Below are 12506 nucleotides of genomic sequence, written 5' to 3' on the forward strand. Positions count from 1 at the left end.
ACAGACTATTGCTATACAAAGCTTGTGAGGAAATCTCAGGCCAAAAACTTGGAAAACTGGGCCAGCAAAGAAGGAAGATAGTGGTGTGAGTGACCAGGTGATGAGGGGAGGGGAGGGAGAAGGTGCACTCAGCTCAGGATGAAAGCTGAAAATCCTGGATAACATGTTATTGCATCTTTCTGAATTCAGCTGCTTCTGACTGGTCAGCATCACAGGCTCTGGTGATTTTCCCATCAGCTCCCACACTGCAAACTCAGGTCACCCCTAACTGAGCATACAGTGCTCCAGACTCCACTAGCATTGCCAATAGCATTGTTCTCAGGCTAGTGAGATAAGTTGGCTCTCAGTAGCTCCAGTAGTGCAGGTACCTCCTGGGTTCAAATCTGCCAGAAAAGAGAGTGCTTCTAGACCTGGCAACTTCCATTCAACTCCTGGGATTCTCAGTAACCCCTCACTCCCATCACACACACTCCTGAAGTGTAGCTAGGATGATTTCATGTGTGATTGGCCAGGCCTGGACAGGTTTCCACACCTAGTGTCAGGCATGGAGCCTTCCTTCATCCACATGGACTAAAAGATTATGATTCTTCTTGACGAGCTTTGGCCACTGCAATAGGGCAAAGAAATACTGAATAGTCAAAGCAGCAAATGTCCACTCTAGCCTCTCAAGGGAGAAGTTTCATGATTGAAGCCCAACTATTTGCTCTGAATTTTAATCAATGTTTAATAGGAACTTTAAACTCTAGTTTCTCTTTTCTTGACTTCATTAGAGGATGCAGATTAATTATTGTCAATAACTTTCTCTGGCTGGGACATTGTTCATGGCTACCCCAAGGATAGTCTCATATTTGGAGGCATTATACATCTTGAGATTGATAAAACTGCCATTTCTAGACTCCATTGCTTTATCATAATATTCCAGCCCCTTGTCCAGGAGCCTAAATGCAATGAGCTGGCCCTGCCTGCAGGAAGGCTTTGGGGTGACCCCTCAGTGAAAAACTGACCAAAGTTCTCTGAGTCACCAGTTCTTTGGTATCAAAGGCCCAGCAAACAACAATTTTGCTCATCAAATACCAGAAGCGTATCAATACATCTGCCTCCACCCTATAGACTCTCAGCCTCACCATCCAGACCTGTGAGATTGACGCCTTATACTCCTTGCTATTGATCTACCCTTTGGGCTCATTGACACCCATGGAATGTGTACACTGCCAAGCTGGGAGACTATGCTGGTTCAGGGGTTTGCAATACCCTCTTGGCTGAGGAACACTCGAAGAAGTGTTATTTCATCTCATCGCCACTCCCCACTCCCCCTGGCAAAACTCCCTAACCTCAGCCTTCCCCACTGTCATCTCTACTTTGGGTATCAATGAGCTCTTGTTCCTCCATTGAATACTAAGCCAACATTTGACACCTGATCTTGCCCCAAGATATGTGTACTGGGTTTTTGTTGTTTCTTTATTCTCCCTGTGTGTGTAACCCTTGGTTCTTAAACTTTGAGTACATCCATTCCCTGCTTCTGACATAATGAAATGGAGTATGCAAACAGATTTAAGAATTTTATTTAGAAGATTCTTTATAGTGAGTCTAATATAAAGTCTATATGATGAACATCTTGAAAATGCATAATAGTGAAAGAGACACATAGGAACTCACCTCAACTTGAGAAATTATTGAAGTGTCTATGTACACCTTCCCCATTCTCATTCCCTCCAGTGTCCTACCTTCTCCACTCCCTAAATGGCACACATAGCCTAATTTCTTATTTCCCCCTTGGTCCTTTACTATTCCGTATATTGTTTTACCATCTATATGTGTTTTTCTAAATAACACTATTTCTGCTTTGATTGAACTTTGCAAAAATGTTATCTCTTTTTTCACTGAGTATTATGATTTGAAATTCAACTACTGACGCTTTGAAGTGGTAGCTCTAATTGGCTTATTTTCACTGCTACATAGTTTTCACGGTATTCCTTTTCCACACATGCCTTTCTTCACAACATTTCAAAGATGACTTTGTGTGCAAAGCTCTTCCCCCAGTTCCTGCCGCAGAGTCAGCACTCAGTAAATATACATTCAATTGCTGAATGAGACAGCTCCTACTGACTCTATCACTGCCCTTGTTTGTCTGGCTGGCTTCTCTGCCCTTCGCCCCAACGCTGAGGATCCTGCCAGTTTTTCCACCCTGAGTTAATTACAGTTCTAAAAGTTCATAACCTGCAATGAGAAACCTGGTGGCTTCCCAAAGCGCTAGGACTACAATTCCCAGAAAGGCTTACGTGGTGCCCCCTGGCGTCAATTTCGGGTCCCTCCCTCCCCCTCACCGCAAGAACTTCCGGGTTGTGTGGGCGGGGCCATAGACGTTCTCCAATCGGCCTCTCTGCGGGCTAAGGGGGCGGGGAAATTGTCCAAGGAGCCGGGTAGCTGCCTTGGACGGTGTCACTGAGCCGCGGCTGCTGAGCTGGTTGCGTCGGTGCTCCTCTTGCGTACCTTCTCCGGGCCTCGCTCCTTCACCCAGCTTCCACTTTTCCACGTCCCCGGTGGACGCAGCCCTCTGCAGGCTCCACGCCCATGGCCACTAGCCTGAGGAGGCCGTCTTTCACCACCGGTTCTTCCTCCCCTCCGGACGCGGACGACGAGGGCGTGTGAGGTACTTGGGAAAATGCTTCTCTGTGCAAGCGGTACCTGCCCGGCGCGGGGTTAGGGGTCGGCTTCCCCTGGGTGCTGGGGTCTAGGTGAGAGGCGGGCCTGTGTCTGGGGAGTGCGCTTTTACGCCAAAAGGCACCCGTTAACTTGTGGAACATCTGTGAGCCCCTGCTCGGAGCAGGGACTCATTTACTTAACTAATAATATCTAACTTTTGTTGTGTGCCTGGCACAGTACAAGCCTGGGGATGTTTGACAGAGCTAAGGCACTGAACAAGGTAGACGTGGACTTGGTCTGGAAACATATTTGAAACAAGTAGTAACTGCAGCCTTGATGTGTTAGGAGGAGAAGCGCAGGTGCTTTCTGTTTTATAAGTTACACTCCTCTGGGACTTGTCCTGATCCCCTCCTGCTGCTGAAACTCAGGCTAGTTAAGGGGGGAAATGATCTGTCCAGGACCACATGTTTGCGTGCAGAGCCTGTATTCTTCAGAGCTCTTGGCTTTGCTGAGGGAGTCTACAATCAGCAATCAGGAGTGTAGTGAAGGCTGGGGGCGGGGTGCAGGGGGTGCGTGGTGAGCGGAGGTGTGTGTCATGGACCTGAAAGCATGAAAAAGAAAGCGTGAAGCTTGAGTGCACTCCATTCATTCAGTCATTCAACAACAATTAAGAGTATAATTTGTTCCAGGCCCTTCCTTTTAGTGAGTTGGTGGTGTTTTGTGATGGAAAACCCATAATGAGCAAGTTTGAGGTGGTGTCTGAACTCACTCCAGTTGGAAAACAGGAAGCAAGTAATTACCCAGGAGGTAACATAATTACAATTTTGTGGCGAGTGTTGAGAAAAACAGCAAGCTCTTCAAGTTTGTAATTCAGTGGATAAAGTTTGAGCTGAGAAGACATAAAGAAAGAAATGATGGGGAGTTCCCATCGTGGCTCAGTGGTTAACGTATCTGACTAGGAATCATGAGGTTGTGGGTTCGATCCCTGGCCTTGCCCAGTGGGTTAAGGATCCGGCGTTGCTGTGAGCTGTGGTGTAGGTTGCAGACGCGGCTTGGATCCCGAGTTGCTGTGGCTCTGGCGTAGGCCAGTGGCTACAGCTCCGATTCGACCCCTAGCCTGGGAACCTCCATATGCTGCGGAAGTGGCCCAAAAAAAGACAAAAAAAAAAAAGAAAAGAAAAGAAATCAATGTGGTGTGATTGTGACCAGCAGTTGGGGATAAAATAGAAATAGCAAATAGAAAGCATCCCATGGAATGAGGATAAGTATTATTTTGTGATGCACTGATTTTTCCCATGATGGTGAACAGTGGGGTGTTAGAAAGCAGGCACTCTGGGCCTGGGGAGATAGGGTTCGAATCCCAGCTCCACCACTTGTTTGCTGTGAGGCCTTGGGAAAGTCACGAATTCCCTGGGCCAGAATTTCCTCATTTGAAAGGGAGAGAAAGTAGTGACACCGCATGGGGTTGTGAGGATTAATGAGGAAATATGGTAGGGACATGCAGACTAGGGCCTGCCCTTAGCAAGCATCATGTGTATGCCTCTACCATTTACAGACACGGGTGCATAGATGTAGCTCCTGGATAGGGATGCACAGTGATTTTCTACCATGATTGCAGTTTAAACAAGTGTGAAACACACACACACACATACACACACACACATAGACACAGCCCTGCTTCCCCCTTCTGCTTTTCCTAGTTTAGTCATTGGCCACGCCCACATCTAGGCACCTGCTAGTCATGACAGAATTCTCCCATCTCTCTATCCAGTCACTCAGCCCTGAATGTATGCACATGTCAGATCCCAGTGTAATGCACCTGAAACTAATACACTATGTCAAATCATACGATATCGCTTCTATGTGGAATCTAAAACTGAAGACCTGCTGTATAGCACAAGGAACTATATAGCATATTTTGTAATAACCTATAAAGAAAAATCTATATATAGATATATACATACGCATACACACACACCCACAAATAACTAATCACTGTGCTTACACCTGAAACTAAACTATGCTGCAAATCAATTAAATTTCAATAAAAAGTTATATCACAAATATATTTCAAGTTTTAAAAAATTGCTCAGCCCCACTGCCTGTCTTCGAATGCATCCTCTCCTCCTCAGCTCCATCACCAGCTGTGAAGACTATGACAACACCCCTTTCTGCCTGCAGCAGCTCCTCACAGCTCTAACACTTAGCAAGATGCCCAGCAATCCACAACCCTACCAACCTAAGAAAGTCTACAACACCTTTCAAGAGATTTCACTCACCAAGGGATGGAGCCAGAGTTCCCATTGTGGCTCAGTGGTTAACGAATCCAACTAGGAACCATGAGGTTGTGGGTTTGATCCCTGGCCTTGCTCGGTGGGTTAAGGATCCAGCGTTGCTGTGAGCTGTGGTGTTGTTGCAGATGTGGCTTGGATCCCGTGTTGCTGTGGCTGTGGTGCAGGCCAGTGGCTACAGCTCTGATTCGACTCCATATAGCCTGGGAACTTCTATATGTCACAGGAGCGGCCCAAGAAATGGCAAAAAGACAAAAAAAAAAAAAAAAAGCAAACAAGGGATGGAGCCTTAGGAACAGTCTAAAACTTCAGGAGACCCCAAGGACCATGAGAAGGACAGCACAGCATCCTACATCCCAGAGAGGACTTCTGACTGAGGAGTCTGCCTGAGCCCTCACACACTTGCTCCTCATCAGAGCTCTGAGTGAGGGATCCCTGGGGAAGGAAGCTTCCAAAAGGCACACCTGGAGCTGTTCAGAAGCAGACGTCCTCTTTGTCAGCCTTGAGAAAGGGGAAAAAGACTGTGGCAGCAATGCTTCAATGTTTGATTCCATGATACTCTCTGGCCCTTCTGACTCTCCACTGCCAAGTAGCTGGCAGGGCACATAAGGCAGGGAAGACAGCTGAGGCCGAGCACAGCCACCAGGGGGCAGCCAAAAGCAGCCACCATCAAGGGTGGCCCTGAGACAAAGACACAACATGGTCCCTGGCTTCACATGCGTCCAAACTGAGACTGCATTCCCTCCACACCTGATCATTGGCTGCCCAGAAAGGTTATTCAAGAGACACTGGGGAGTTCCCGTCGTGGCGCAGTGGTTAATGAATCCGACTAGGAACCATGAGGTTGCGGGTTCGGTCCCTGCCCTTGCTCAGTGGGTTGGCGATCCGTTGTTGCCGTGAGCTGTGAAGTAGGTTGCAGATGCGGCTTGGATCCCGCGTTGCTGTGGCTCTGGCGTAGGCCGGTGGCTACAGCTCCGATTCAACCCCTAGCCTGGGAACCTCCATATGCGGCGGGAGTGGCCCAAGAAATAGCAACAACGACAAAAAAAAAAAAAAAAAAAAAAAGACACTGAGAACTGAGGCCCCTCAGAGAGTTTCACTCACCCTTTATTCTTTGCCCCATTTTTGCCTGCTGCCTGGAGATAGGTGTCTTAGACCGTCAGTCTAGGGCCCCTGAGATCAGATGGAATGAGCTCTCATGGCTGTGGTCCCTGAAAGCTTGTGACTCACAGCTAAGTCTCTGCTGGTGTGGCTAGGGGGCCACCCCAGGGGGAAGTGGCATGAGGCAACAGGACCTATGGAAAGGACTTTCCCTGCCCTTTTACAGAGATATAAAGCTCTAAGACAGGGCTTAGCAGATGTTCTGGAAAGAACCAGAAAGTAAAGCATTTTAGCCTTTGCAGACCAAGTGGTCTCTGTCAAAGCTCTCAGCCCTGTGGGCTGAGGGCTAAAGCAGCCATAGATAAGGTGTAAATAAGTGGGAGTGGCTGTGTTCCAATAAAACTTCATTTACAAAAATAGGTGGCGGGCCAGATGTGGCCTGTGCATCCTCTCCTCTAAAAGGTAAACTGCCATAACATTTTTTACAAAAGAAAGTCTTGAGATTTTTTTTAAACATTTCAGCTCCATATAATTATCAAACATGGAGTTCTAATGGCTCAGTAGGTTAAGAACCCAACCACTGTCCATGAGGATGGAGTTCGATCCATGGCCTCCCTCAGAAGGTAAACCGTCTGGTGTTGCCATGAGCTACAGGGTACATCTCAGATGTGGCTCAGATGTGACTTTGCCGTGGCTGTGATGCAGGCCAGTGCCTGAGGCTCCAATTTGATTCCTGGGTGGGACCATAAAACAACCAAAAAGAAATAAATAACTTCCACAAAGGACTCTGAGGCCCTGTGCTATTCCCCTTCCTTGCTTACGACAGGAAAACTTTTTCATGGAAGGGGCACTTTGCCTCGATGAACCTTGCTCAGAAAATACCTCTTTCTTCCCTCATATCACAAATTCCTTTCCCAGGACCCTAAACATCAAATAACCTCACCTCATACATCATTCAGAAGACCTTGCAACCATTTATTCACTCGGCAAATTCACTGGCCAGAGTAGGTCAGATAACTTTGCTCAACCAAGAGTGTTGTGTCCAGGGGGGGAGAGATTCAGAAATATTTGGTAAACATAACTAATAATTACCAAAGTATTTCTCCTGACTCTTAAGCACCTGTCATTTCATGTCCCTTAAGCAGGTCACAGTGGGGAAACTGGGGACAAAGACACAAAACAGCTACAACTTGGGAAATGCTACGGGAGCCTAAACTCTTTCTATCCTAGTCTACACTCCCAGGAGTTGAGGCTGGAGTGTTCCAAGCCTGGGAGCTGAAGCCCGGATGACCACGGAAAGTCTCGTGTAACTGTGTGTAGAACCAGCCTGAGGACAAATGAGACATCACAGAAGGAACCTGGATCCCTAAGGCCATGTCACACCCCCTTGGGCTGGAGCCTTCTCTACCCCACTATGAATATGAGGTAACAGTGAGATAACAGAGGTCTTTACCACTTAAGCCAAATCAAGTCAGTCTTCTGTTACAGCTTAAATCACCCTAAGTGATATCCTGAATAACACACCCACTTCCATGTTGCTGGATAAGTAAGCTGAAACTTAATATATGTGTGGTTTTTTTGGGGGGGGGTAGGGGGGCACATTTGATGTCACCCAGTTAGGTTCTAAGCTCCCAGAAGCACATATTATGTCTTTCTTTTCTTTATATCCACCAGCAAGGCTTACAGCTGCCTTGACTGCAATCCCCACCCCCCTGGCCCAGGGCTCTTGTGTCCATGTTTGCACATCCATAGACACCCATGAGGAAGCAGGAATGTTTGGCTACTCAAGGCGGCAACTCAACACAGCAACACACAACGTACTCACTAAGGGACACAATCTGCTATAAGCCCAGACTGTCTCAGGAGAACAGAGAACAGCAGACCCACAGTTTCACAGAGCAAACTTGCCCCCTTGTCTGCAATAGTGCTTTTTGAACAGCCTGGGGCCCATTCATATCATAAAACCAATGTCATACTTTGCAAATCTACATTTTAGAAGACAAAGTGATTAAAATAGAAAACAGCATTACACAGTGTAAGGGGGAGGATGTTCTGTAGAGCTTCTGTTTCAAAGGTATGTTGGGGGTGTAAGTGCCATGAAAAATGAGGTCTCACTGTAGGTGGCGGTAAGAGGGATGCTTGATTTCAAAGGAATCACCTCCTGCCATCTAGTGGTAAAAGCCGTATCTGCAGCTGAAGCAAGAAGAGCAGACTAGTGATGAGAACAGGCATCAAAAAGGGACCTTAGGAGTTCCTGTTGTGGTGCAACAGAAACAAATCCAACTAGGATCCATGAGGATGTGGCCTCACTCGTGGGTTAAGGATCCAGCATTGCCGTGAGCTGTGATGTGGATCGCAGACACAGCTCAGCTTCCATATTTCTGTGGCTGTGGTGTAGGCCAGCAGTTGTAGCTCTGATTAGACTCCTAACCTGGAAACTTACATATTCTGCAGGTGTGGCCTTAAAAATAAAAAAATACAAAAGGACCTTAGTCAACCCCAATATCCAGGGCAAGAGTCCTTTCAACAACATGAAGCCACTGTTGACTACTCCCTACAAAGAAAGCCCTCGCCCCACTGCTAAGAACCACAAACTGCTGAAAAGCTCACCAATTTGCCTCCCTCTAAGTCCTCCTTGCTGGATTTATTAGTGCCATCTTGGGTAATAAGGAGCGGTTTCTACTCCTCCCAACTCTGCATTATCTATCAGCAGATTTAATGCTATTGACCCCATCAAGCAATATTGTCTGCAAAGTGCTGCGCTCTGGGCTACACTGGTAAACAAAACAGAAGGGACAGAGATGAAGATAGGGATGATGACAAATGACCTATAGACCTGTGCAGCAGATGGAGAACCTATTTGAGAGGTGAAAGGGAACCTCGCTGAAAAGGGCATGGGTGAGGTGAGTCCTATAGAATGTGGTAGAGTCAGCTGTGCAAAAGGCATTCCAGACAGAAGGAACTGCAGAGAGAAATGCTCAGGGTTGGAAATGGATGGATGAAGAGGCTCAGCATAGCAGGAAGGAGGGAGGGGGGCTGGAGAAGAGGAAGAAAACAGGAGAAACTGGAGAGGAGGTTGGAGACAGAAGCAGACTCAGGTCACATGGAGCCTGGCATGGATCCCCACAGCACACCAGACATGGTCAATGATGGGTGACAACAAAGAGGTGGGTAGTGCAGACATAACACAAGGACCCCCATCAGTTGGGGTGATGCATGGACATAACACAAGGACCACCTGATCACTAGTTCCCATGACTCCTACATCCTAACGGTTCCAACACATGTCTCTTCCCAGTCCTCCAATCCAGGGACTGCCAGAGGTTTCCAGGAGAGTGGTCAAGAGAAAAGACGGGCAACACACTGTTGGGAAGAGGTAGGAAGAGGGTGCTGCTGGGCACGGCTGCTGGGGTTCTGAAGGGCAGTGAGCACCATGAATCAGGACAATTAACTAGACTGAGCTGAGCAAATTCCAGGGCATCCACTCAATGAATACTAACCAATTATCTAAAATATGAACTAGAACAACTGAGAATGACAAGGGGTTCATGATACATAGGCTGTATATTTCATCATATCTAAGACACTATCAACTGTAAGACAGAAAAAAAAGGAATAGAAAACCCTGCCTGCTAGCTAACATTTTTCTTATTGTTTAGAATTTTAATTTTGTGGTTACTAAAAAAGCTCCTTTATTGAGACCGAGTGTCACCATCTCTCTCCCTGGAGCAAATAGAAGAGGCAAAGCTGTGTGAAATATGTTGGCTGAACCTCCCTTTTTGGAGTGTCTGTGCCTTTCCACACAGTACAGCCCTTCAGGCTGTGGGGGGGGGGGCATTGTTGTGGATGCATGTCTCTGGAGCTCTCTCCACCTGCACTGAGGGTTTCTTCCAAGCAGTTGACCCTCACTCTGGAAGTTTTGCTACTGGCTCCTTGATCTCAAAGGGGACCAATGGATGACTTTCAAAAGCCATCAGGATTTACACTCTCTTCAAATGGCCCTTAAATGGTATGTGGAATAAAGCACCAAGGGCTGTGGTCACAGCGGTCCAGCCCTGCCATGCCACCAGGAATAGCCATTGTGTCCACTTGCACAGGCGATGACAGCTCTAACACCTTGACAGTGACTGCAGGACAGGTCGTGAGTAAGTCACATCTGGAGTTCCTGTTGGGGCTCAGGGTTAAGTGAGGGGCATAGTGTCTCTGAGAATGTGGATTCAATCCCTGGTCTCACTCACTGGATTAAGGATCCAGCATTGCTGCAAACTATGGTGTAGGTCACAGATGTGACTCAGATCCACTGTTGCCATGGCTGTGGTGTAGGCCGGCACCTGCAGCCCCGATTAACCCCTACCCAGGAACTTCAATTGCCACAGGTGTTGCCCTAAAAAGAAAAAAAAGAGAAAGTCACGTGTGATTTGAGAGATGTTAAAATGCAAGAACATGTGTCACAGAATGTCATATATAAACATATATATGTACCACTAAATCACTTGGTTATACACTGAACCTAACACAATTGTAAAGCAACTTCAGTTTAAAAAAATTAGTAGTTCTCTTGTGGCACAGTGACCTCAAGAGAAGAATCTGGTGTCATCACTGCCGTGGCTCAGGTGGTGCTATGGCGCGGGTTTGATCCCTGGCCTGGAAACGTCCACATGCTGTGGGTGCAGCCTAACTTAAAAAAAGTTGTATTGTCTTCATAACAGGAACAAGTTTGGCTTTCATACACAGCCATAAGAGGCAAATATTAAACAAGGAAAAATATCTGTATCAGGTCACAAAGTGCTCATGTCCTTACAATATAAAGAATTCATAAATGAATAAGTACAAATAAAACCCTAATATCCCAGAAGAAAAAAAAAGACAAAGGACAAAAGTGGGCCATTCACAGAAGAAGAAACAAATGAACAATGAACATACAAGGTCAGCTGTGTCAATGACAAAAAAAAAAAAAAAAAAAAAGGCAAAATGAAAATGAAAGCCAACACAGAAGGCAGTATGGCTCCCTTCAAATCAGCACTAAAACTCTATTTTAATTGCACTTGGCTTTGGAGAGGACAGGGGAAGGAGGCCCTGGAGCACCACCATCACACGGTCAAGGGGCACAGTCAAGCTGCAGGGAACTGTGGCAACAGGGATTAAAAGACAGCATAACGTGAGGACACAATAAACAAGCGAAACAGGCCCACTTCTGGGATTTTGTCCTTTGGCAATAACCCAAGAATGAACACACAAAAAAAGTTTTTTACAAGAAGACTGAACCTGGAATTATCAGTCAACAAAACAGACCACAGATCATATGGACAGAATGGTGCCAAGTTGTTCAAAAGGACGTGTACATGTGTATCAACCATGCAGAGTAGATACCAAAATATCACTAGTGGTTATCGCCACACCACGATCCTGTGCACCTAATTCTTCTGCCTTTTCCACAACCGTCCTCTGTTCCCCAAACCCAGAGACCAGCCCTTCCATTTGAATATCTTGATTTTGTGTTTCAAACCCAGAAACAAAGACTCAAACATTTCAGATTTGGAAAGATCTGAAGAGACTGAATCTTCATTCAGTCCACTGCTGCTTTCATCTGTTCCTGACACTCACATACCACCTGTTGAATGGGATGGGTCTTTAAGTCAACTCAGTTTTCTTAGCTCTTAGGGCTGAGGAGCTACCTGATGTTTTCAAACACACACTGTACCAAACACCTAACCATGAACATTTAAAGCATCTCTCTGGGGACCACCAACAACCTTCTCACTTTCCTCCCATGGGAAACACTCCTCTGGCCCAAACACCTGTACATTAAAGAGACAGTGACTGATTCTGTCCTATTTGCTGGAGTGTCAGCTGTAACACTGGGAAATTCCTATGAAGCTGTGAAAAGCCCTCCAACAAGCCTTTCTTCATCTGAGGATTCGGGGAATAGGAAGGGGCCCAGACCCTGAGGGCCAAGGCTGGGACTGGGTGATTTCACTTATCCTGGACCCCTGCTGCATGCTTACTGTGTGCCACGTGTTACTCCAAAGGCTGGACAAACAGGAACACACAGAGCCCTGTTAAAAACCCGAAGGTAGTTCCTGCAAGCTGTGGAAGTTTTAGGGAAATTAATTTGACTGCTTCATAAACCTTACCCACCTGGATTTAGACTCCTTCCCAAACACTTCAGGTGCTTAAAGGGTGTGTATCTGTGGTGCACATGTAGGTATGGATTGCTTAAGTGCTTCCAGATGGATACATATATATGTATCTATGTATCTATGTGTATATCCATATATATATGTATGCAATTGCAAAATTCAACTGAATATGCTCAGTGCTAAGTTTCAAGTTTGGGACTTTAAATGCATACTACCCATGGTTTTTAAGATACTCCTCTAATTTTTAATTGTATTGTTCTTTTACAACTTTTAGTTTCATTTTTTGGTTTCTGTCTCCTATTGGTATTATTCTTTTTTTTTTTTTTTTTGG

General features: G+C 46.2%; 1 long non-coding RNA gene across 1 annotated transcript in view; it reads left to right on the forward strand.

The window, feature by feature from the left end:
• The first annotated feature begins 2389 nt into the window (after window positions 1-2389).
• LOC146404469 (uncharacterized) overlaps window positions 2390-12506 on the forward strand; it is a 33090-nt gene continuing 22973 nt past the window's right edge. Inside the window, exon 1 of the long non-coding RNA XR_014840461.1 lies at window positions 2390-2650. This is a non-coding gene — a long non-coding RNA (uncharacterized LOC146404469). The remainder of the gene's footprint in view (window positions 2651-12506) is intronic.

This window comes from Sus scrofa, chromosome 3 (genome assembly GCF_054392235.1).
Source record: "Sus scrofa isolate SSC_HxYL_T2T_F1_AM1 chromosome 3, Sscrofa_HxYL_maternal_Yorkshire_Landrace_v2.0, whole genome shotgun sequence".
Taxonomy (NCBI): domain Eukaryota; kingdom Metazoa; phylum Chordata; class Mammalia; order Artiodactyla; family Suidae; genus Sus; species Sus scrofa.